The sequence below is a fragment of the Panthera uncia genome (genome assembly GCF_023721935.1).
Source record: "Panthera uncia isolate 11264 chromosome B2 unlocalized genomic scaffold, Puncia_PCG_1.0 HiC_scaffold_24, whole genome shotgun sequence".
Taxonomy (NCBI): domain Eukaryota; kingdom Metazoa; phylum Chordata; class Mammalia; order Carnivora; family Felidae; genus Panthera; species Panthera uncia.
This window is the reverse complement of record NW_026057580.1, coordinates 70,470,614-70,498,236: the sequence shown is the minus strand read 5'-3', so window position 1 is coordinate 70,498,236 and position 27,623 is coordinate 70,470,614.

Here is a 27,623-nt window from a genome sequence, read left to right as displayed (position 1 = left end):
GATGATAATAATAATATCAGAAAATTTCCCAAAACTGATGGACATAAGTTCCCACATGGAAAAACGTTCACGTGAGTGACAACCACACGTAATTTAGAAAACACCAAGACACATCGGCATGATATTTCAGGATACCACAACAAGTGAGAAGATCCTAAAAGCATGGAGAGGCAAAAAAGAAGGCCACATGCAAAAGAATGGGGATCTAAATAGCATCAGACCTTTTAAGAGCAACAGTGGATACTAAAAGAGAGTGAAAGAATACCTTTCAGATTCCAAGTGAAAATTATTTTCAACCTAGAATTCTATATAAGATCGAATTACCAATCATGAGCCAGGGTAGGATAAAAACATTTCAGATATCAGAGAACTCAAAAAATATACCTCCCATTCATTTTAGGAAAGTTACCAGTACATGTGTCCTAAGAAAACAAGGAAGTCCACTGAGAAAGAAGAAGGTCATAGAATTAGGACACCCAACCAACACCCAACACAGAGACCTGGTAAAAAAAAAGTTTGAAAATGAGAAACTGCATGCCAGGTGCAGAAACCATTTTGTTCAGATCAGAGCTGAGGGAGTGTACCAGGAACAAATGAATGAATGAATGAATAAAGGAATGCATAGATTTTCAAGTGTTTTGACCATATTACTAAAACAATAAAGTAAAATGTTCTAGGATTTGCTAAAGAATTCATGTTGAGTACATACAGAGTTTAGACAATAGAAAATTATTATTAAAATGTGTATAAGAAATATAGTTAACTACTGGGCTCATCAGTAAACATGTTTATATATTGAGAAAAATGTAACAGTGAATGTTAAGTTAACCCAAGTTTGAGTTTTGACCCTATTGGTTGGGTAGAGACAGAAAGAGAATCCCTTGTTAAAGAATTAATGGTTCAGAGAAAGACAAATCTCATAAGACTTCACTCATATGAGGACTTTAAGACACAGAACAGATGAACACAAGGGAAGGGAAGCAAAAATAATATAAAAACAGGGAGGGGGACAAAAACATAAGAGACTCTTAAATATGGAGAACAGAGAGTTATGGGAGGGGCTATGGGAGGGGCGATGGGCTAAATGAGTAAGGGGCATCAAGGAATCTACCCCGGAAATCATTGTTGCACTATATGTTAACTAAGTTGGATGTAAATTAAAAAAGAAAAAAAGAAAGTATTTGCACACACAAAAAAATTAATGGTTCAACTACCAAAACATCATGTTATAAATAAAGTCTAAATTTAAGAGTGAGCAACATAACTAATATTTGTAAAGATAGAAACGTAAATTCCAGGAGAAACAGCTAAGAGTTGAAAGTAGCTCTAGAAGTGAGACTGGAGCTGGGGAGAGATGGGGAAGGAAAAGTTTAATGTGAGCTTTTTGGTAATTCTTCAATTTAAAAACTATGTGATGATATTACTTTGGCAAGGCTAAACATTAAATTTTGCGAGTTGCATTCAACTGAGTGGCAACATTCCAGGGGCACCCCATCTCCCCACTAGAGCCCCTGATCTCCCTCCCATGTTCTATGAATGGCAGAGCCCAAGTTCAATTTTAAGAAACGGAGACTCTAAATTCAGAATCCAGACTCAAAGTGCTTGACTGGACATAATTTCTAGCCTTATTAATTATGCAATGCCCCAAAATTAAGTTAACAAGAGATCCACTAGAATATTAAGTTGTATTGCCAAAGGGGGGAAACAATAATGAGTAAATGTGACTATTCAACCCCAGCAATGTCCAGCTTTATGGAGCCTGACCAATGGGAAAGGGCTGTCAAGGCACCACAGACTGAACAGAATTGCCTCTCCTGTCCTTCACAGCAACACTGAGGATGCTAGAAAAAGAATTCATGTTGATAAGTGGACCCTAGAGAGACCAAGAGACTGACCAAGGGCTCAAGAGATGCCCATGAGATTCTCAGGTTCTGTAATGTATTCCATAGTCTTCAAATTATTTTACATTCTCAGAATTTTGGAAAACTATGGAGCCCTCACATATTGGCATTTAATAGCTTCCATTATAAATGTAAATTGTTGCAGTTAATATAATGCTTGGCATATTATAAATATTGACATTTTAAAATAAAAAGACATCTTCTAATATTTTTCATCATAAATTTAAATGGTTGAAAATAATGTAATACTTGGCGTATTGCAAGTATTGATATTTTGATATTTTAAAAAATAAAATTATTATATCACTCTTCTAAATTAATCCAACGGACTGGAAAAACCATGGGATTTACATCTATTATCATCCATTTAAAAATAACACAAGAATATGTTCATCTTAAACAGCTGGAAATTTTATATTCCTTTTTTCCTTGAACTCATATTTATAATCTACTTTCTCACATAATTTTTTACTACTGCAATATATTTTATGCTTTAATATTTTTCTTAATCACACATATTTTTCTGCAATAAAATTTTGTGTCTAGATTATAATATTTTAAAATTTAATATAATTATAAGATTCAAAGCATTAAAATAAAATGAAATGAAATTATCATTAGAGCACAATGGATGAAAAGAGTCTAATTGCACTATAATTCCAATGAACAATTATTAAACATAAAAATAACTTTCATGCATCTGTGTACTTATTGCTAGAATGAAATGGGTGATTCCAATATCAGCCAGGACTGAGAACCAGTTGTCTCTGGGAGAATCTAAGGAGCCAACCTCCAGCTGTTAACAAATGTCCTGCCCAACTGCAGCCATCTTCTCGAACTTTTATTGTTAAGATGCACATTCTGACTTGACTAAGCAAGTCTGGGCCCTAAGTTTCCGTGGGCCCAACAAGCTTTCAGATGATGCTGATACCACATGTCCAGGGGCTACACTTTGAGTAGCAAAAAGCTGGAGCTGTGGTTCTTTTTTGTTCATTTAAGTTTTATTTTATTTTTGAGAGAAAGAGAGCATGAGCAGGGGAGGGGCGGAGAAAGGGGAGCAGAGGATCCGAAGCGGGCTCCGCACTGACAGGGAGTGAGCCCAATCCGGGGTTTGAACCCACCAACCGGGAGATCATGACTTGAACAGAAGTCGGAGGCTCAACCAACTGAGCCACCCAGGCGCCCCTGGAGCAGTGGTTCTTAACCTCAGCTGCACTTTGGAATCACTTGGGCAGATATAAAGCATCCCACCCACATCCAGTCATTCTGAGGTAATTGGTCTGGACTGTGGCCTGGGTGTTGGAATCGTCTAAAATTCCTCAGGTAATGTTAATGTGGTGCAAACTGTGAAAACCACTGAGATTGAGGATGAGAGAAACCATTCTAACCCGCCTTTCCACCAACATTGCTTAATCACATTGAGCACAAAACATCAAGACTTTTAAAAATAGGAGGCCTGATTCTGGGATAAAGTGGACAAGAAAGAAAGCGGCATCGGCCCTTCGTTCCCTTTTCTTGCTCATCCCCGGCGGAGGGCAGATCATCCTATGGTCTAGGAATTCTCGCCATTGGAAAAAAGAAGCTAACGCGAAATGTGGTATTAATATTTCCTCCCAGGCTTCCTTCGACGGAGCCCATGCCCTGGAAGGCCTGCTACTCTAAGGGGAAACAATATAAATCTCAAGGTATCATCTGAACAAATTGTCTGTTGTAGGCTGGTTTCATGAGTGTGTAACCAGTGCTGGTGCTCAGAATACCATACTGAGAAGGGCCCTGCATTTGGTTTCATGCTCTGCTGTCACCATCTTTAAATTCTTAAAAATACTGCCTTCGAACTTCTGTTTTGTAAGTGAATCTGACAGGACGATGGAGCGTGAGCAGAGAAGACCACGTCGTCTGCACATCAACCGTTTCTTGCGGCCCTTTTCACATACAGCATTCTCACTGCCCCATGAGTGAAAAATTCCGGTGGACCCACAATGGTGAGAGTCCAGCGAGACTCAAAAAGTACAGGAGATACATGTTATATCTATGTCTGAATAAGTGGAGGCACAGACAGTCCCAAAACGCCACAGTGTGCATTCTATCAGGCAAAAGGCAATGGTGGTCTGAGAAACATCCGAGACTAATCGTATTCTTAGTATTTATTACTCCCTCTAGTAACTAACCACTTACACTAAAAATGATGACATTAAAGGAAAGGGGAAAGAGAGAGTAAACTATATTTTGCATATATCAAGAAGTGAAGTAAAAACAGTCAAATCAGTTTTATGCAGCTTTTCAGGTCTTCCAGTAGGAACGAAATACGTGTACATGAACAAAATACAAATTATATAATTTCAGTGATTCTGCATACAAGCTGAGTGCTGTTACATTTATGTTTAGACTCTAAAGATGAATAAAATTCACACTAATAATTTAACATTGTACTTTTTTTTTTTTTTACTTTCAAAAACATTAAATAGCAAACTGAAAACCCCAAGACAATTTGGGAGAGACTATGGAATATAGAGAAAAGCTTTCTATTTTAGTACGTTTAATGACACTTTCTCCCTGCTTTTTGAACAACGGACCCCACTTTTTTATTTTGCACAGGGCCACACAAATTTCACAGACAGCCCTGGTCGTAGGTTAAGGACAGCTTTGGTCCTTGTGACCAAGACTCCCTCCTGTGCAACCAGCCACACCTGCCTCCCCTCGATATTCCACAAGCTAAGGTCCTTAGAGCTGGCATGGGGGTTACTTCTCCTTGGCATATTTACTCTTCCAAGAAGTAATGGTTTAATTATCAAAAGCCCAGTTCTTTATCTTAGAGAAACAGAGATTAAGTTCTACTTTAGTGCTAGAATTAAAAATATTTCAGTGGCTCAGTTACGCTGATCGATACAAAATTATCTTTATGTGCTCAAAACAGAAAGTCCTAAATCAAAATGTACTCAATATTCAAACCCAAACATTCATTTTCACTCTTATTTTGCTTTTACTTAAAATAAAAAATTATTTTGAAACTTCTCAGGGCTGCTGTTAATAGGGAAGTAGATAGAGCATTAGCAGAAATAGCAAAGGTTATTTTTGCTACTGAATAAGAATTTTTCAAAAACATGAGTTCATGCACATGTTTTCCATTTAACACTTATGGCTGTCACTATTCCCTTCCCCCTTTTTGGTATGAAAACAAAAAAGTACTCAATCTGACCAACCTGAATTTTCTTTTTTTTCTAATATAATAGATATAAATTATTTTCTTCAAATTTCTTTATATGTTTTTCTGCATTTTCCTATAAAATGTTATAGCAAATAATGAACATATATTAATTTATGCTTACATGTTTAAGGTTTTAAATATAATATCTCTAATATACTCAATATATTAGCAACAGATTTGAGAAAATTCTAATGCCATTATCACCCAAGGTTCAGTTTCTTTCATAGGATTTGATAATATGAAAGCATATTAGAAAGAAATATTCATGGTATGAATATTAACATTAGCTACTTAAACTTACAGAATGATTGGAGATACAATCCATTCCACGTAACCATACCACCATTATTCAAATTAAACAGCATTAAATCTTTTTCTGAATTGTGCTACTAGGTTTGGCTCATTGGATATCCATATGGAAAATAAGATGTATGTTTCTCAAGCCATAAAAAAAAAATCAGTTTGAGGTAGATTGCAGATCTAACTGTAAAAGTGAAAACAATAAAACTTAGAAGAAAACATAGGGGAAGGTCTTCGTGACCTTGGATTGGGTAAAAATTTCCAAATAGCGTTAATAACAAAGAAAAGATTATAAATTAGACTATAGCAAAACGGAGGCTTTTGTTCATCAAAAGACACTAACTAGTAAGAAAGTAAAAAAGCAGCCCATAGAATGGAAGATATTTGTAATACATTTACCCAATATATCCAATATATAAAGAAGTGTAAATCAATAAGAAAAAAGACAGCTCAAATCAAAAATGGAGGAAATGACTTAAACACTTAAAGCGTACAGCTTGATTAAACATCATGATTATTTCACTTAGCATAATAAGCCATACAGAGAAAGACAGATACCATATGGTTTCACTCTTACGTGGATCCTGAGAAACTTAACGGAAACCCATGGGGGAGGGGAAGAAAAAAAAAAAAAAAGAGGTCAGAGTGGAAGAGAGCCAAAGCATAAGAGACTCTTAAAAACTGAGAACAAACTGAGGGGGTGGGAGGGAGGGGAGTGTGGGTGATGGGTAGTGAGGAGGGCACCTTTTGGGATGAGCACTGGGTGTTGTATGGAAACCAATTTGACAGTAAACTTCATATATTGAAAAAAAATAAAAATAAAAAAAAACATCATGATTAAACAAATTAAAAGCAAGTATAATATCACTATGTACCCTCAAAGAAAATATCTAATGTTGGCAAGGATGTAGAGCAACCGAAACTCTCTTACACTGATGGCAGGAGTATAAATTGATACAAACATCTTGGAAAATTATCTGGTAGTATCAAATGTATAAAATATGCCTATTTTAAGATCCTATATACACAAAAGAGACATATATATATATTCACCAAAAAAATAAAAAAAAAAAAAAAACACAAAAAGAACATCCATAGCAGCACTTTTCCTAACAATCAAAAATTGGGGATTACCCAAGTGCCCATCAAGAATGGAATGAAAAATAAATCATGGTCTATTCATATAATGGAACACTATTTAGTTATAGTCTTTATTAATAATATTCAGAAAAAAACACAACCACATACGACCATATAGAAAAATCTCAAATACAATTCCAAGTGAGGGAAGCCAGATACAAAAGAGCAAATACTGATTTCATTTATATCAAGTTCTTGATTGTTTCCTATCTGGATGTTAGTTTACGTGAATGAGTTCATTTTGGAAAAAAAGTCATCAAACTTTGCATGTGTATGAGGCTCAACTTAAACATTAAAAAAAAATCTCTGTCATGTGTAGAAAGTCTATATTCTTAGCAGAACACTTTGTTGAGTTGTATGACATCATCTCTAACAGAAAAGTTGAGTGTGTGTGTGTGTGTGTGTGTGTGTGTGTGTATCTCAGTGTATGTTTGAGTAGGGAGTTGCCTTTCTACGGGCCTCAGCATGACCAGAAAAGAGCCATTGTGCTCAGCAATGCTAATTCAGCTGAATCACATATTTAAAATATTTTAACCACTTTCCTTGTATCTGAAGAGTTGGAAGCCTAATTGTGTTGAGTATAAACCTTTTTTTTTTTTTTTTTTTACTTTGTGTCACCTGTTCTTGACCTGAAATTGAGTTAAACTGCAAATAAGAATTGGAAAGCCATTTTAGGATGTGAGTTTATAAAAATCAAATACATTTTTTAAAGTTGATAAAATTTTTAAATCTAGAAAATTTAACCTTTGTTTTTTCACATCCAAGAGTCTTAGCTATGACTTGGCTATTTCCTGTCCACAGGAGCAAAGCAATTAAGCTACTGTTCATTTTTCGCTGAGATACTCAAACCATTAATCACCTCCATTCTACAAGCTTTCCTAAACCTTTCCCTAAAGTAAGTAAAACTAAGTTGTGAACCCTGATTATCACTAAGTTTCTGGAGCTTTCTGAAAAGCAAGAGAATCCTCTGAACCCCTAGCTTCCACTCCATATTCTCATGGGAATGCTGCCCTGAGTGCCTTGAGTTGAGTGTTTGACCCTGGCTGTTGTTGTTGCAGCAACATGGGCTGTGGAGCAACGTGCCCTTGCCATTGGTCAGTGCAGGTGAACGACAGGCAAAAGAGAGATAGAGAGATGTAGGGGGTGAGGAATTTGGCTCTGAGGAAAGCAGAGGCCCCTGAGGAAATAAGATTTAATGGTAGACCCGGGACCAGAGCTTAGTTGTGGCTTCTAATGTCTGCGCTGTCTTGGTCTAGTTATCTAAACTATATGAGCTATACCATTTCCTTACCGGCATATTGGTGATAATAATACCCACTGCAGCATAACTATAAACCAAGTTGACAAACCATGTGGACTTGAATAGATGTTCCATAATTAGCGCCTGTTATTTATCCATTAAACTGCAAGCTCTTTAAGGTGGCCATCATGCATTGTTCAATTTTGTCTTCAATGACCAGCCAGGTCCTTGGCAACAGGAAGTGCTCAATACATAGCTGTTAAATAATTAAGTTAACAAATTAAATAATTACTTGGAAATATAGATTAATGGCTGAAAAATATTCCACTTTGTATATAACTTGGTTTGTTTTGAAATACTAGGTGAACCTGTCCTGTTTTCCTGGAATTCTATGCCAGAGCACACAGATGAAAACCAAGGTATCCACATTCTCAGTTCAGAGAATCATCTGTCCAGAGACCAATGGCCATCCTATGGAGCTTTCTGAGAAAGACGATTCAGGAGAGCTACTTGGCACAAACTTTGTTTATGAATGAAACATATATCTCTTCCTAACCCATCCATCCTCCAACACTACATGAAGACACTCAAAAAGCTTAGATCAAACTAATGGCAAACACACACACACACACACACACACACACACACTTCAGGGAATTCCATATTCATCCATTGTTCTTTAACCTAACTACAGATTTGAAAGACTATAAGAAACACTAGTACTCACTGCCCGTTACCAACCTCATATTTTCAAAGGAAAAATGATAGCCATCAAGAATGCCAGAGATCAAATCGGGTGTCTCAGTCAGTAGGCCGAACGAGCCTAACACTGTGTTCCTCTGCTCACAGTTCAAAAGCAGACACTTTCAGGGAATCAGTGCATTCTTCCACACTGGGGTATAAATCCCTGGAATCACGGAGCCAGTCACGTTCCGACTGGAAACTGAATTTCTGAAGGCAGTTTCAAAGGGTAGATCTATTTATTGACTAACAAGTGGTAGGTGCTGGGAATACAGCTCTGAACAAAAGGAAAGCTCTTCCTTCCTGGAGCTTACAATCTCAAGGAAGAGGCCCTCAACAAGTGAAGAAGTAAATAATAAATGTCACTTCGGCAAATTTTAAGTGCCATAAAGGAAAACAAAGCAAGGAAGGGGAGGTGACAAGGAGGGACGTTTGTTGTTGGCAGGTTGTCACGGAAGACGCCTGAGCAAGGGCGTGAGGGTGGTTTGAAGGATGAAAGAGAAATGTAGGGAAGGGCACCCCAGCACACAGAAGGGCAGGGAGGGCAGCCCCGCGTGAGGACACAGAGTGGGTTAGAGGGCTCCCACCCTGGCTCCCGAACGTGCCCTTGCAGAAGCCACACGTCTGAGTCCTTTCAGAGTTTCATAACAGGAGTGAGATATATTTCAGTCACCTTTGCTGCACCTCCCAGCACCCTCACACCCACACACACTCCACAATTGAAAATGACCATTGTCCTGGGGCACCTGGGTGGCTCAGTCGTTAGGCGTCTGACTTCAGCTCAGGCCATGAGATCATGGCTCTGAGTTCGAGCCCCGCGTCGGGCTCTGTGCTGATAACTCAGAGCCTGGAGCCTGCTCCAGATTCTGCGTCTCCCTCTCTCTCTGCCCCTCCCCCACTCGTGCTCGCTCTCTCTTTCTCTCTCTCTCTCTCAAAAAAAAAAAATAATAAATAAGTAAACATTAAGAAAATGACCATGGCCTAATTTTTCTCAGTGAACTCATTTACACATAGTTGCCAGCACCCACATTACCTGCCTAAACTCAGCTGGGCTTTCTCTGAGTGATAATCCCTGGGCTACTTGCTTCAGTCGCTCGGGGTTCTTATTTAAGATGTTACAGTCTCATCTTGTCCATCTCCCCATGGAATTACTGGTCAGAACCCCTGGAGTGTGTGTGTTGCCATGTAATATTTGCACACACTAAGTCTAAGAATCACGAGGCTATACCTGCATGTCTGCATTCCTAATTTAGCATTCCAGCGACCATATTCAACTTCTCAGTAATATTCAAATTCACTTCCCCCTCCCCCCAAAAAACCCTATTTACATAAAGCGCAACAAATCAGCATGGAAATATCCAAAGAGAAACAAAATGCATGATTTACTTAAAAATTCTGATTAAAAAGTTTTTAAAAATTTTTAAATTTTTTAAATTTTTTTTAAATCCCATTTGGGACTTTGTCAACATTTTTAGCCACTCCTCAGCGTGTGTTTCTCCCTCTCAACCTAGGAGAGGATTTGAGGTGACTTTTGGTTTGTTTGTTTGTTTGTTTGTTTTGAAAGAGAGAAAGCACGCATATGAGTACGAGAGGTACAGAGAGAGAGGGAGAGAGAGAGAATCCCAAGCAGGCTCCTCACTGTCAGTGCAGAGGCTGATGCAGGGCTCAGGCTCACAAACCATGAGATAATGACCTGAGCCAAAACCAACCAACTGAGCCATGCAGGCACCCCTTGAGCCAACTTTTAATATAGATGAACAAGGTCTCCATTTCTTTCTATGTCTCTGGGACTGCTAAGGAGCTTCTAAGAAGCTTTGATTACAAAGAAACTCAGGCTTTCTCATTGCCAAACAATATGCCATTTGCAGCAACATGGATGGAACTCGAGGGTATTATGCTAAGTGAAATAAGTCAGTCAGAGAAAGAGAGATATCATATGTTCTCACTCATGTGTGGATCTTGAGAAACTTAATGGAAGACCATGAGGGAAGGGAAGGGGAAAAAATCGTTACAAACAGAGTGGGAGGGAGGCAGACCACAAGAGACTCTTAAATACAGAGAATAAACCGAGGGTGGGGGCGGGTGGTGGGAGAGATGGGAAAATGGGTGATGGGCACTGAGGAGGGCACTTGTTGGGATGAGCTCTGGGTGTTGTATGTTAGCCAATTTGACAATAAACTATATTGAAAACGAATAAATAAATAAATATATAAATAAAATATGCAATTGTAACAAAAGAAGGAAGGAAAGAAAGAAAGAAAGAAAGAAGAAGAAAAGAAAGAGAAAGAAAGGAAAAAAAGAAAAGAAAGAAAAAAGAGAAAGAAAGGAAAAAAGAAAAGAAAGAAAAGAAAGAGAAAGAAAGGAAAAAAAAGAAAAGAAAGAGAAAAGAAAAGAAGAGAAAAGAAAAGAAAGGAAAGAAAGAAACTCAGGCTGGGGCGCCTGGGTGGCTCAGTCAGTTAAGTGACCAACTTCGGCGGCTCAGGTCATGATCTCAGAGTTCATGAGTTCTAGCCCCGTGTCGGGCTCTGTGCTGACAGCTCAGCGCCTGGAACCTGCTTCAGATTCTGTGTCTCCTTCTCTCTCTGCCCCTCCCCTGCTCACACTCTGTCTCTCTCTCTCTCAAAAATAAACATTAAAAAAAAATTAAAAAAAAAAAGCAGCTCAGGCTATCTCAATTCCTGGCATGCCACCCCTTCGGCACCTGACATTGCCTGTGCATACCCAGCAAAACCATAGAAAATCACCATAGAAAATCACTCTCAGACTAATGTTCCTTTAAAAATTATTACCTCTGATTTACATAAAGAACTTGGTAGTTTAGAAATACTGTCTAATTATAATATGTTTCATCTTAGAGCATAGAACTCTGTTTAATCATTTTTCTTTAAAAGCAAACCAAATAAATTACAAAATGTACGTAGTTAAAATTTTTCCTACTAAACCGAATTCACACAGACCTTGGTTTAGAGGCTTGGAGTAAGTACGCATGTGTTTTGCGATTTCAAAAATAACAGAATTGCTTGCAGGTCAGTCAGAAATTTTATACAAGCATGAAGAAAAAAACGCCCCTCCTAATGTCAAAACATAATTGAATTTAAATGAAGCACTTTATTTTTTAAATGTTTTTATCTTATTTTTGAGAGAGAAAGAGAGCGAGAGAGAGAAAGAGAGCGTGAGCAGGGGAGGGACAGAGAGAGAGGGGAACAAAAGATCTGAAGCGGGCTCCATACTGACAGCAGAGAGCCAGATGCAGGGCTCGAACTCACAAACTGCAAGATCCCAACCTGAGCTGAAGTTGCAGGCTCAACCAACTGAGCCACCCAGGCACCCCTAAATGAAGCAATTCAATTATGTGTGTTGGTATTATTTCTAACAACTGATACTATTTTGGTGCCTTTGGAACACTTTTTTTTCCTACTCAAGTAATTTTAATTAATACACATATACCACTTCTTCTATCTGAAAAAAAAAAATGAAATTTGACACATGCACATTTTCAAGAGAAAAAGCATCAAAAATTCTTTTAAAGAAAGGAACCCATTTCTGATAGTGCTCTTTTTGTGCACGTTATTTAGCCACACTGTCACTCTTATCTATTGGTCATACCTCCTATTACATTGCGTGGAAATATTCTTTCATTCCACAGTACTCCAGAAGTTAATTGAGATTGGATCAATAGTGACAGAATCATAGTATTAAATAAAGAATTTCTGGCTTGTTTTTCAAAACCTGAGCAATTCTCTATGCATCAAGTGATTTTAGTCTAATGAAAATTAGAATTTTTCTAACTTTGCAATCAGCTTTTCATTGTTATATTTCTTTCTTTTTAATGTTTATTTATTTTGAGAGAGAGACAGAGAGAGAGTGTGTGTGAGTGCAAGCGGGGGAGGGGCAGAGACAGAGGGAGAGAGAGAATCCCAAGCAGGCTCCCTGCTGTCAGCACAGAGCCCGATGTGAGGTTGAAACCCAGGAAATTTAAGGACCTGACCTGGGAAACCAAGAATTGGATGTTCAACCAACTGAGCCACCCAGGCGTCCTCATTGTTATATTTCCATACTATGATATCAGACACCCCGACTCTCTTCTCTGTGAGGAGTGTCTCCCGAACTTTCTCCACTTCCCTAGCATTTTACAAAGGACAGTAGAGTGAAGCTAAAAACAAGCACTGCACCACATCCTGTACACACACACGCACACACACACACACACTCACACCTTTACCAGCCATTGCCCTTTTCCAGTCCTATGGTTAACCTTTCAGATTCTTTGTGTTACCACAAAGGAGCAATCGCAACCTACAGATTAAAGGGTGCCAAAAGTGAGTAATGTCACCACCCCTGAACTGACCCAATCCCAGCAGTCTGTTTTATCCAAGTCTATACCAGTGCTTAAAATGTCCACTAGAGGGTGCACTATTTCTTTCTAACTTTTTGAGGGTGACCCAAATTAATAATTAATGGCAATCTATTCCAACCCTCTTAATCCACCCAAATATTCCACCTAAATAAAGCATTCAACTTCAGGGATATCAAAAGCCAAACAAAACAGAAGAGTCACATTTAATGGGTCGAGTAGCCAACTTGAAGTAGCAAGAACTACCTACCTTAGTCTAACAGCAGGATAATTTCTTAATCCAACAATTCTTAACCTCAGGATGAACGCAGTGGGCACTGTATGAACTATGATCTATCTGTGCTGCCTACGTACCCACACACACACACATACACAGTCCACACGTCCCGCAAGGTTCTCAAGGAAAAGATTAAGGAGTGAGATGAATCTCAGATCAGTAACCAGACAGGATAGATATAAGGGCAACAGCCCTGTTTGACCACAGAGCTCAGCACTTTTAATAGCAACCCTTGTCTCTATGCTGCTATGGGTCAGAGCAAAGCAGTTTTTTCAGTTGTTTCATGAGTTTGTTAACTCAAAAGCAGGCTTGCTTGTCAATGATGAGTCAATAGGGTAAGCTCTCAACTGTGTGTCCTGTGATTTAGACAGACAACATGGTCACCAGGAGTCAGGCATTAACATCAGGAGATCAGTGAGACTAGTGCCCCGTAGGACCTTCCATAAGAAGGGCTGGGGAGGGGCAAACTTCTCATCTCCACTGCCGAGATTATTGATATTATTAAGGAAATACAAATGTCCTTCTTTTCTCAATAGCAATTATAATGTAATGCTCACAATATCATTCATTCAGTATATTATCTCTTCTTCAACCGTAATTCATGTGTTTCATGCAATTGTCTTTCCACGGAGTGTGTCGGTGAGCATACACCGTGTCATCTGTTGTTTTAAATATTATTATGAAACTAAAATTCCTGTAAAAGCTCACAGTATTTAACTTTATGATAGTAATGGACTTTTGTTGGTCGCCACCTGTTCACTGCTAGGGCTAGCCAATTTTCTTCTCTTGATACTACTCCAGAAATCTCTAAAGTTATCATTATTACCCATCAACTAAGATGTTCCAGACCTCTCTTATGCTCCCTGCCCTAAGTTTAGCAGTAGCTACACTCAACAGAGACATAGTTCATTTCAGAGAAAGATACTACAAAGTCCTGGAATCTGGCTCCTAGTCTGCATTCTATATTATTCATACCATCCTTTACATTATTCATACCACCATAAACCATCTAATATTAGAAGCTGCGTAACTGATTTCAGTAACATAAGAGTGGACTTTCAAAATCAGTTCTTCAGCTATATGGGTGAACTAACTGGTATTCATCAGGATTGTTACAACAGTGGGTATTTACTGCAATGCATGTTGATCTCCAGTGGGGGTACTCTCCTGGTGGTAGTGGAGTGAATTAAAATATAAAAACTGGTTCTCTAATATGGTAGAAACCCATAGTGTGTCCAAACCTACACGTAACAAAATACAGGTCCATTTCTGATTGATTTTTCCTGCATTACTGAGTAAAGTATGGAAAATTTTGTTAACACTCCTTGGCCAAGTGTCCCTTGACTCTCTCAGTCCCAGTTAAGAAAGAAGGGATATAATAAAAATGAAGTTCATTCATTTCACTGTTCTTACTAGTACTACGGTTTGGGATGTAATATCTAGTATGTACTAGTCACCAATGCGTAGAAAAGTCCTGGGTTTCCTTTGACTTTGACTTTGTCCTAAATAGGACATGTTATTGCAGCTGTCTTCATTTTTTCTACCTATTGCATATCAGTTATGGGTGTAGTCATTAAATTTTTGTTATTTCAACCATAGGTTTCAGACAAAATCTTTATAAAGAATATCTTTTTTAATTTTTTTTTAAATTTTTTTTTTCAACGTTTTTTATTTATTTTTGGGACAGAGAGAGACAGAGCACGAACGGGGGAGGGGCAGAGAGAGAGGGAGACACAGAATCGGAAACAGGCTCCAGGCTCCGAGCCATCAGCCCAGAGCCTGACGCGGGGCTCGAACTCACGGACCGCGAGATCGTGACCTGGCTGAAGTCGGACGCTTAACCGACTGCGCCACCCAGGCGCCCCAAAGAATATCTTTTTTAAATTAAGCTTTTGAGTCCATTTCTGTTCCTTCCTACCAAAAGGTCTTAATTGTTAAAGGTGGTCTCAAGTCACTGGCTATTCTGGAATGGAACATCCTTAGCATTTTAATTAAAAAAGGTCACAATTGGAAAAGCTACTGTTTTCTGACAAAAGTCTACAGGAGTCAGAATTCATTGGCACGTTTTCAGCAGAGTAAATTGAAAACTTTAATCAGGGGCTGAAAGTGTGACCATTCCCAAACGGTAGAAAAGTCAAAGGTGAGAAGATATTCACCTCAGCTGCGCTCTTCATCGGGCTCTTGACTGAATTATTAATGATGGGAGAAGATACTACACTCATAAAAGTTTCCTTATGGGCTTTATTTAGAATCATTTCTCTATCTGGATCTTCTGAGGGATCCTGCCTAGGGTGAGTATCGACTCCAGGGCATATAAAATCTTCTGAGCTGCTTTGTCTTTTGGGATTCTTAGCCCAAGTAGTTTATCAGCACAGCAACCGCTTTTAGGATAGTTTATCTCACCCTGTTGGGTCTATGAACCTGGCTCAAGCCCATAAAGTGTCTGCTCCTGAGGCCCCCTGCCCCCACCACCTGGAAAAAAATTCTGTAGAACAGATGCCTTAATACAGATGCCTGTATTGGAGATGGGCATCTCCATCTCCATTATAACAATTATAACAATCTCCATAATGTTATATCTCCATTATAACAATATAAATGGGTAGTTCTGACTGCTGAAAGACAGCACGGTAAGGTAAGGGGTGGGAGACTGGTCCACATCTACCCTCCTAGCACCCACTAAGCCAGACCTTAGGTTGTCAAATCTACCTATGTCTCAAGAGAAACTGGGTTTTTGTAAGTATGTTTATTGTAGAGATGTCAGATGAGCAGAACGGGACTGATCTTGCCATCAGCTCAGGGCACGTGATCTTCATTTGTTCTTTATTTTATTTGGAGTTTTATTCCCTTCATCCTATATAACCCAATGTCTCTCTCCCTCCATAGACTCCCAACCTCAAGTATTTAATATTTGTACTTTCAAAGCAATATTTCTATTGGTTCTTATTTATATGTGTATCTGTGATGATGTCTTTAAAATATGGATATTACTGTTTGTATATGTTTAATTTACATAAATAGTGTGGGAGTATAAAAATTACATTTTAAAGATCTATCCATGTCTACTTAGTTCATTCCCTGTGATTGCTGTATAGTCTACATTTAACCTAATTATTCCCTGGTTCTTTGCTATCGCAAATAATGCCGTAATAAACGTATTGGTAAATACCTCCTGGTACATCCTTGTGAGAATCTCCCTGTTGTTAATGGTCTATATAGTAATTACTTAATTCCACTGAGTATTGCTTTATTGCCTTCCAAAGCGACCATAGCAGTCTACATCCCCACCAGCAGGGCGTGAGGTTCCCACGTCTCCATACCCCACCAGCATTTGATGTCCAACTTTATAAACTTTTGCTCCTCTAGAAACAATATCTCAGATTTTAATTTGTATTTCATTGATTATTCTAAGGTTGAACATCTCATTTCTGTATTTCTTAATCATTAGAATACCTCTTAATAACCTTTCTATTTTTCTATTGTTTCTTTTTCTTATTAGTCAGAATTTATTTGTTATTCTAGATATTAATTCTTTCTTGGTCCAAAATACTCTATCAATCTTTTCCCAGGCTATCACTTGGCCCTAAATTTTGTCTGTGATATCCTTTACTGTCCTTCATTAAGCACTGGCTGAAAACTGAAGTACACACTTTCTCAGAAGCCACTGCAGCTGGGAGTGGCCAGATAACAATTAATTTTGATATAATAAATTATATTCACCTTTTCATTTATACTTTATGTCTCAAAGGATTTATTTTAAAATAGTTCTACATCCCAGGGCTCCTGGGTGGCTCAGTCGGTTGAGCGTCTGACTTGAGCTCAGGTCATGATCTCACAGCTCGTGAGTTCGAGACCCATGTCATTCTCTGTGCTGACAGCTCAGAGCCTGGAGCCTGCTTCGGATTCTGTGTCTCCCTCTCTCTCTGCCCCTAAACCACTCGCATCCTGTCTCTGTCTCTCTCAAAAATAAACAAACATTAAAAAAAATTTTTTTTAAATATTTCTACACCCCAATCACAAAGAAGCTTTCTCAGATTTTCTTCAACTAGCTTTACAGCTTTGCCTTCCATGTTTAATTTTGTAGCCTATCCATTGAAACAACTTAATTTTTGGACTTATTCTATATTCTACCTCTTCCACATTCTGTCCAGTTTTCCCAACATTATTTATTGAATAATTCATCTGTTTTCCAAAGATCAAATACCAAGTTTACTTATGTGTCTGTTGTAATTTCTACTCTTCTGAATAATGTCTTAATATCAAGTAAGATTTTTTGCCCCCTTACTGTTCCTCATTTTCTAAAATAACATAGCTAATTATAGGTCTTTATTCATCTATATAAATTTGAGAATCAGCCTGTAGAGATGCACACACAAAATAAATTCCCTGAATATTTAAAATATTAAATTGTGTCATCTATGAATGTGATTTAGCTCTAAATTTTTTCAGGTTTCTCTTATATGCTTTACTCAGAAAGGTATGATTCATTTAAGTTAATTCCCAGATACGTTATAGATTTTGTTACTGCAAATATTGAGATTAATACTCAAAAGGTTTCAAAACTACTTCTTCTCTTGTCTTTCCTATAAAGACTAGAAGCTAAAATACTTAATTTTCAGAGCAGTGCAAAAAGGAGGCTCTACCCAGTTCTGTCCAAAGAGAGAAAATCCCTGTAAATGGCTGTCTTTCTGAACCACCTTCCCAAAAAGCAAAGCTGATGAGAAGGCACCAAAATGATATCTATCTTAGACATCAAAGTCCTTTTATTTGTAACCTTTATAATTTTATTTAATATATTTGAGCTATAGTGATATGCTTAGCACACTCCTACCACTAAGATTTCTTCACCCCGGCTTCTTCAACAAAAGAAATCTCAAGGGAAAAAGTTAGAGGGGGAACTTTAGAAATGTATCAACCAATAGTGATGTTTGGACCTTATTTGGATCGCAATTCAAACAGGGAGACTGAAAAAATAATGGAAGAAAATATGAATATTGGATATTTGATATCAGTAAGGAATTTTTAGGCGTAATAATAGTATTGCACTTATTTTAAGGGTTCTTATATTTTAAAGATGATACAGTGAAATTTTTATATATGTAATGACAGTACCTCAGATGTGTTTCAAAATAATCTTGAGGCCACATATTTGTAATTACTGAACTTGGTTGGTAGGTGCACTGGGTTCATTTTATGTATGTTTGAAACTTTACATAATAAAAAGTTGATTTAAAAAAGAGAGTGCTGGGGTACCTGGGTGGCTCAGTCGGCTGAGTGTCGGGCTTTGGCTTTGTGCTGACAGCATGGAGCCTGCTTCACATCCTCTGTCCCCCTCACTCTCTGCACACGCTCTCCCTCAAGGAAAAAAAAAAAAAAAAAAAAAAAAGTTGAAAAAAAAGACAGCGTTCATTTTCATGTTATTTGTATTTTCTGAATTACTTCTATTATTTCAAGGGTCATTTTTTGTTTGATAATCATGGTTCTTCTTTTCCCATAGGTTAATCCTCCTCAAAAATGCCTGGTGACCTTTGGTTGTCGGCTCATATTATTAATTAACAACTAAGCTAATAACTATATATATCTGACACGAATTTCCTCTGCTGTTGGTAGATCTGTTTATCCCAAATCTTCTTTAATTAGAAAAGAGAGCTAAAGGGTCAGTGTCCATAGATAAAGTGAGTCCACACCCAGCCTTCAAATAAAAATAAGATTAAACCAAGGGGTGCTCCCTTTAGTGTATTACTCTCCTAGGAAGAAATGCTCAGCCTTTAATTCCACCCCACCCACCCCCATAGCTCCTTTGTGGATGTCTGGAATTACCGTGAGATTTGCTGCTCTCCCATCTGGCCCAAAGCCTGTTGCAGGAGCCCCAGCTAGCCACTTGCTTTAAGAAGCAATTGTTGAGTTCTAACCTGGCGGGATAACAGATGACTGCAATTTGCAGCCATCAAGTGACTATGTCTTGAATTAAGGACTCTAATTTACACCCAATCTCAACTCCCACTTTCCATACTGGCTTTCTCTAAACTTGAAGCATCTCTGAAGCTCTGGATTCCCAGCTCCAATGAACATTTTTTATGTGTTTTCTAGGTTGAGGTTTTTTTTCTGTTGTGTTTTGTTTATCAAAAAAAAAAAAAAAAAACAAACCCAGATGTTTTATCAAAATTCCAGAAATCCATATAACATATTTCCAGCTTCCCGTTCTCAAAATCCTAACAAATTCGACCTCTTGATACTTCATTCTCATCATTCCAAGAAAAGGTAACCTGTGCTCTGGGCCCATGAACTTGAACCTTTGTACACACCTGAGATAGATTTAGATGCAGCATCAAAGTAGCTGATGGGTGGGAAGTGAGAATCCTTTGATGTCATACATATGCCCTGATGGCAGGGAAGGAAGGAAGAGGGGTGGTGGGAAGGTGTGATTACCAATGAGGCAGTGAGAACCAAGAAGAAAGAATCTCATAATTTTCAGCACAGTGCTAAAGAAAAGCAGTGATCAGCTAGCAGCCAACCACTAGCCAATCATTTATCATCATTCCAGAGATCCGTATTTTTAAAATCAGGTCCCTTTTTGTAACACCAAAGTATTGTTCTCCAACATCACTGATTGCACTTATCGCCACAAAACAATAACTTTCTGTGGCATTCAGATATACAAGGCCCGAAAACTTGGGAAAGTAAGCAGTTTGCAGTGAAGGTGTTACAAGAAGGGCACTGGCGATCCGAGAAAGATCAAGTCCCCTCATGCAACGCATTAATGTCTCTGCAAGAGAGTGTCAGAGGCAGGAAGGAGGTTTAGAGGTTTTCCTGTATAGATTCTATAAGGGAGAAATGCATGATTTTGTTCAGTATTCTAGCTTTGGTCGAATGAAAGAAATCCCAAATTGAACTGGCTTAGGCAAAAAACGGAGTTTAGCGAAAGGGCATGATGGTGTCTCATGGCAGAACCCAGGAGTGAGCAAAGCCCCAAAGCGTTTGTGTAACTGAACTAACACGAATTCGCTGCTTGGTGAGTCACAGAATCTATACCAGGTGAGGTGTCCCACAAAGGAAACTGTTGGCAGCCAATAAGGAGATCACAGGGAATAATTTCCAAAGCTGTGACTCCCAGAGCAAAGATGAGTGAGTTCCTTTTATTTAGGGTTGGGATGAATATTTTTTTAATTAATTTATTTAATCCAAGTTAGTGAACATATAATGTAATAATGATTCCAGGAATAGAATTTGGTGATTCATCACTTACATGTAACAACTAGTGTTCACCCCAACAAGTGTGTTCCTTAATGCCCATCACCCATTTAGCCCATTCCCCCACCCCTCTCCCCTCCAGCAACCCTCAGCTTGTTCTCAGTCTTTAAGAGTCTCTTATGGTTTGCCTCCCTCTCTGTTTTTATCTTATTTTTCCTACCTTTCCCCTGTGTTCATCTGTTGAGTTTCTCAAATTCCACGTATGAATGAAATCATATATTTATCTTTCTCTGACTTATTTTGCTGAGCATAATACACTCTAGTTCAATCCACATTGTTGCAAATGGCAAGATTTCATTCTTTTTTATCGCAGAGTAATATTCCATTGAATATATCTACCACATCTTTCTTTATCCATCCATCATCCAATGGACATTTGGGCTCTTTCCATAATTTGGCTATTGTTGATCGTGAGGCTGTAAACATTGGGGTGCATGTGGCCCTTTGAATCAGCATTTGTGCATCCTTTAGATAAATACCTAGTAGTGCAATTGCTGGGTCTATTTTTAACTTTTTGAGGAACCTCCACACTGTTTCCCAGAGTGGCTGTACCAGTTTGCATTCCCACCAGCAGTGCAAAAGTGTTCCCCTTTTTCCACACCCTCACCAACATCTGTTGTTTCCTGAGTTAATTTTAGCTACTCCGACCAGTGTGAGGTGACATCTCATTGTAGTTTTGATTTGTATTTCCCCGATGACGAGTGATGTTGAGCATCTTTTCCTCTGTTTGTTAGACATCTGGGTGTCTTCTTTGGAAAAGTGTCTGTTCATGTTTTCTGCCCATTTCTTCCCTGGATTATTTGGTTTGGGGGTATAAAGTTTGGTAAGCTCTTTATAGACTTTGGATACTAACACTTTATCAGGTAAAGGGATGAATATTTACATAGGGGAGCCCTGTCATCAGAAGTAGAAGCAGGCATAAGGCGGCATGTGAGCTTTAAGGAAACATGCCTATACATACATTGTATGTTATGTAAATGAGGCTTGAGCTCCTCCTTGGGCAGAGAGCGTAGCATCATAGTGAGGCAAAGTTAACTGTCAGTCACTCCGTGGGTCACTCCATGGTCCATCTGCGCAGGCCCGAGTCAGGGGTTACGCTCAAACTGGTCCGAGTAGTCTTTGCTGCCGGAGCTCTTCATCCGGGCAGACGTTATTGCTTGAGGGGTAGTTTCAGTTTCCATCACAGATGCTACACTCAGGTCTTTTGCCTGAATTGAGAGACAAGCCAGAAAGAAGAGCTTAAGAAAAAAATGTGGGACAAAGATCGTTGGATACAAGCAGGCGAACAGTAAAGGTCAGATCTTGGGGTCCAGGTGGTGACGTTTGGGCCCCGGGGACCTGTAAGAGCCTGGGCCTGGAAGGGGGAGTATTACCACCTTCCAACCTCTGGCTCCCACTAAATACTGACGTGGTTTATCTCTTGTTGCCGGCCAGTCTTCTCCACACGATGAAAATCACACATGCTTTCTGTTCCAAACTTTACTATTTGCAAATTGAATCAACACCAAAGGAGGCATGGTCTGTCTCCAAAGCCTCGATCAGCAGTGTGGTCTGGAGTTTTTAAACATCTCCTTCACTCCGAGAGGGTCGCCCCTTCCCCCTAAAGGTTTCAATGTATGAAATCATATTCTCTCGAGGCAACGACAGGGTTATCTTCCCTTTCCAGTAGTTAGCTTTGTTACTAGCTTGTACATCAGTGCTTCGCTGATAGATGTTTAACAACCGATTTTCAAAAAAGAAAGGAAAAAGAAAGAAAAGGTAACTGTTGTAATATTTACCAGGTTGCCAGTATAAATACTGTCACCGTGGCCCATTTAAAGCTACCGATGTGACATCACCGAAGCCACAGTTAGGAACAGATACATATAATCTGCTCTCCAGAGCCCTCACAAGCAGCACTCAGCACAGCACTGCTTATAATTTATTTATGTGACCTCTATTTAGATAACAATGTAAAATGGCAGGCAGCAGCCTCTTCTTGATCCTGATGCTTTAGAATCCAGTGGCAAATAGCTTGCACCCCTAGTGCTACGTTTAATTAAATATGAGTGGGCCTGAGGAACTCCATGTCTAGACTTGGAGTGTCGCTATCAGTTAGAGATGTGGCCACGGACTAGGGGGGAGGAAATGGCCATGCCTCACCTCTGTCAGTTAAGACTATGGTCTCTGAATCCAACCGTTTGGACCCAGAGTCTATCTTTCCCTTCTTTGACTATACGCACTTATGGAGAAAGGCAACTTAATAATTACATTACTTATTTAACCTCCTTTTGCCCCAGTTTCCTAATTATTAAAAAAAAATTAATGTTTATTTATTTTGAGACAATACGAGAGACAGAGTGCAAAAAGCGGAGGGGTAGACAGAGGGAGACACAGAATCTGAAGCAGGCTCCAGGCTCTGAGCTGTCAGCCCAGAGCCCGACACGGGGCTCGAACTCGCCAACTGTGAGATCATGACCTGAGCTTAAGTCGGACGTTTAACTGGCTGAGCCCCTCAGGCACTCCCGAGTTTCCTAATTATTAAAATAAGGGTATTAGAATACGCACTTCATATGACTTTTATAAGGATTAACTAAAATAATTCATGTGATACAAAGAGTTCAGTGCCTGGCACACAGTAAGGGTGCACTAAATGTTTTAGCCTCATTTTAATTACTTGTCTTTTTCTCCTTAATGCTATGTTAACCAGAGTATTGTTTAATATGGTTCACACTACATTTTTAAATAGTCTTTCTCGTCCTTGTTTTCTAAGTTCTTTTTGAAAAACAAAGAATGGGGGCGCCTGGGTGGCTCAGTCGGTTGGGCGTCCGACTTCGGCTTAGGTCATGATCTCGCAGTCCGTGCGTTCGAGCCCCGCATCGGGCTCTGTGCTGACCGCTCAGAGCCTGGAGCCTGTTTCAGATTCTGTGTCTCCCTCTCTCTCTGACCCTCCCCCGTTCCTGCTCTCTCTGTGTCTCAAAAATAAATAAACATTAAAAAAAATTAAAAAAAGAAAAAGAAAAAGAAAGAATGGATGTTAAATTTTGTCTTTTGTCTTTTCCGTGCCTCTTGTTTGGTTTTTCTTATGGATTACAGACAGGACTTTCAGCGAATTAGCGTAAGCCAATAAATATCACCTTCCGCATCTGCTTCAGGTTCCCTTTCTCCATAAAGCCTGGCCTTCCTCCAGCCCGGGCACACTCCCCCACATAAGGCCCACTACCCCTCAGCAGATCTCCACCTGGCCGCACCCCCACTAGCTCCTGCACAGCCCCTGGCTCTAGCCCTCCTCAGAAGCACCCTTGCAGTCAACACAAAATGCCACCTTGATCAAAGTATTCTGCCTCAACTTATGATAGAGGAAAAAATGTAAGAAAACAAACAGAAAACAAAAACTTGAGCCCTTAGAATATTACTGAAGGTGGGGGTGGGGGGGTTGTTATTTGAAACCACAATTGGCTGAAGAATCTTCTCCTTCCCCCCCCCCCCCCCCGGAAAAAGGAGAGACAAAGACACCTAATTTGCTCAGCATAAAATGTAAGAATTTGAGTTTCCTGCACGTTGAACTTTCTGAATTTCCTGAAAGCTGCCCAGGAAGCAAGGCCAGCTGTCTGTCTGGATGGGCGGGGAGGCGGCTGGGGCAAAAGCAATGGCTACAGGATGGGGACCGTGATCTGGAATCAAGGTCAGCTGGAATGGTTATGAGGGTTTTACAAAACCTGACTATCTAATATCCAGGATTCGGCTGTATGAGTCACAAGGCACATCTCATCACCCTAAAAACTGAAGACCTGCCTTGCTTGTAACATTGCATTCAGAGTACTTTAGAGAGAGAAGTGAACATGCCCAATAAGGTTTCTAAGTTGACTTCTCCTGGCTGATCAGGGCAGGATAGACACACAGGCTCCAAGCAGAGGAACTATCAGTACAGTGAAGAGACCATGATCAACCAGAAAACTCAGCATCTAGGAATGTTCCCACACACTGGAGGGGAGGGCTGGCAGAAATTCTGGTCTATAGAGAGGAGCCAGTGTTCTGAAGGATTCTGTGAACAGAGGTCCAGGAGAGCCCTGGAACCCATTCCTCTCTTCTACCTCCCAGCAAAGGCCAGAGGTGAGGCAGGGACCCCCAGGACACGGGACATGTGGGTGAATATTTTGAAGTCATTGGGTTTGATAGATTTAGATCATTGGAGAGGAAAAGGAGGGAGGTAGAGGTGGGAACAGTGAAGGTCACATCACTGAGAACCACTGGAGTTAGTGAGACATATGCAGACTCCACTCTACGACACAACTGTGCCATCTGATGAGAAATACCACCTTCCTAAATTTGTCACTCAACAGGAAAATTCCATCGCTTTCTATTATCCCAACTACTCCATAGTGCACTTAAAACTAAATCATGGGAGCCTGGGTGGCTCAGCCGGTGAAGCAACCAACTTTGGCTCAGTTCATGATCTCACGATTTGTGAGTTGGAGCCCTACAATGGGCTCTGTGCTGACAGCTTGGAGCCTGGAGCCTGCTTCAGATTCTGTGTCTCCCTCTCTCTCTGACCCTCCCCTGCTCACTCTCTGTCTCTCTCGGAAAAAAAAAAAAAGAAGTTTAAAAAAATTGCACTGGCATGAGAGAATATGGGTGCTTGTAAAATAACCTAAACACATGGGACAAGTCACTTTAGTTTTTAAAGTGCCATACTTTGTGAAGCTCAGGTGTCATTGGTCCATCACCTCTGCCATCTTTCACAAAACAAAGCAAAACAAAACAAAACAAAGAACATAAGCTCAAATGGACCTCCAGTCATTATGAGAAGCATAAGTAAATCTGTTTTAAAAATATATGGCAATCATTGGGCAGGGTTTAGGTACTTAGTCTTCCTCGATTTGTCACATTGAGATATAACTTACTTTGAATTTAAAAAGCCTTAATGAAGGGTGCCTGGGTGGTTCAGTCGGTTAAACGTCCGACTTCAGCTCAGGTCATGATCTCACGGTTCGTGAGTTCGAGCCCCGTGTTGGGCTCTGCGCTGACAGCTCAGAACCTAGAGCCTGTTTGGGATTCTGTGTCTCCCTCTCTCTCTGACCCTCCCGCCCGTTCACATTCTCTCTCTCTCTCTTTTTCTCTCAAAAATAAATAAACATTCTTTAAAAAAAAAATCTTCGTGAGAAGTGTTTGTACTCTTGAGTAGAATATATGTTTGGCAAAATCTATTTGTGATTTCTAAAAATTGTATTAAATTTTTTTCTCAAGAATAATTGGACTTATTAAGTGTTATTTCTGAAGAAAAAAATTCTAATTTTCATGCACAATAAAATGTATGAATAAGTAAATAAACTGTTTTAGTAATAACAGTAAAGAGCTTCCAGAACAGCTTGTAGTAATCAGCTTTCCAGGACTCTGGTCCATTTTAATCGGGAGCAAGAAAGATCTCTGTTCTATTCTTTTGGTTCATCATCTTGATTAAATCTTTGCTGACAGAAACAGTGGGTAGACACGCCTTTAAAATGATCTGTATAAATCAGTTCAAAATTCCTCTTCTCAAGCTGTCTGGAGTATCCGTATGTGAGCCTAGACTAACTATTAACAAGCCAAAAGCCCCCACCTCTTCTGCCTTCTTTTGAGGATCCTCCACTCAGGCCAGGTTTTAAAAATATCAACATCTTGGGGCCCCTGGATGGCTTAGTCAATTATGCATCTGACTCTTGATCTCAGCTCAGGTCATGATCTCATGGATTGTGAGTTCGAGTCCCACGTCATGCTCTGAGGCAATGACATGGAGCCTGCTCGGGGTTCTGTCTCTCTCTCTCTCTCTCTCTCTCTCTCTGTCCCTCTCCCACTTATGCACCTGCAGGCACGCACTCTCTCTCTCCAAAAATAAATAAATAAACTTAGAATACATAAATACATAAATAAATACACACATAAATACATACATACATAAAAACATCAACATCTTTTATGGTGGTTGCCTGAGGGGAGGTGGGTGGAGGGATGGGTGAAATAGATAAAGGGGATTAAGAGTCCACTTAATTGTGATGGATACTGAGAAATGTACAGAATTGATGAATCATTATATTAACCACCTGAAACTAATATAACACTGTGTGCTAATTATACTTGCATAAAAACTTTTTTAAAATAAAAATATCAACATCTTTCATGATAAACTTGCACCCTGTTATGCTTACAAGCCTCGCTCAGGATCCTCAGTGCCATCTAGACTTTCTGCTCTGACAACAGTTTGGATTTTCTGAGCCTGGTACAGGGAAGCATCTTTTTTCGCTAAGAAGCTATTACCACCTTCTTGCTTTGTTTACTATACTCAGCAACCTCTACTTGAAAAATAAAATTATTTCTTACCTGAAAGATCCAGGGCATGAGGTCAGTCTGTTTATACTGGCTTTTTTGTTGTTGTTGTTGTTTTGTTTTTTGGGTTTTTTTTTTGTGGTAGTTAGCCATTGTAGCAGTTCTTTGATGGTAGTCATAGTGTCATGCATTTTGGAGTGAGAAACTCCAACGATTTCCTAGAAAACTGTAAAGAAACGTTTTGCTTAGAAACCTGATTGAGAACTGTGTTCACAAAATTGACTGATTAAGTTGATCCGCACAGCACAGGAACTCCCATTATCTGAGTCCTGGGAAAAGACCATTTAAATAAATCTCCTTAAATATTCTCAAGGGAAAAAAAGCAAGGAACAAAACAATGTACATGCTAAATGAACGTTTAGATAAAATATGTACATACACATATAGAATACCTCTGGAGGAATCCCCAAGCAACTGGCAACATGAGTTGTTTTAGAGGAGAATGAGGTGAATGGGGACAAGAATGCCATGAGACAGTTTCACTATGTGCCTTTTTGAATATTGCACCATGTGCATTTATTTGAAAATACATACATATATATAACACATACACATATGTTATATATACATATATACATGTATGTATATATACATGTTATACATATATACGTGTTATACATATATATAACATACATAGCATATATCATATATATAACATATATCATATATATAACATATATAACATATATCATATATATAACATATACAACATATATATAACATATATCATATATATATATATATATATATATATATATAAAACAAGTAGCAGGATGGGAAAAATATCTCTGATGGATATAAATCTGGCAGTTGGAACTTTAAGATCATTGGTCCCCCTGAAAACAAGCCACATGTTAGTGACCGTGGCAGCT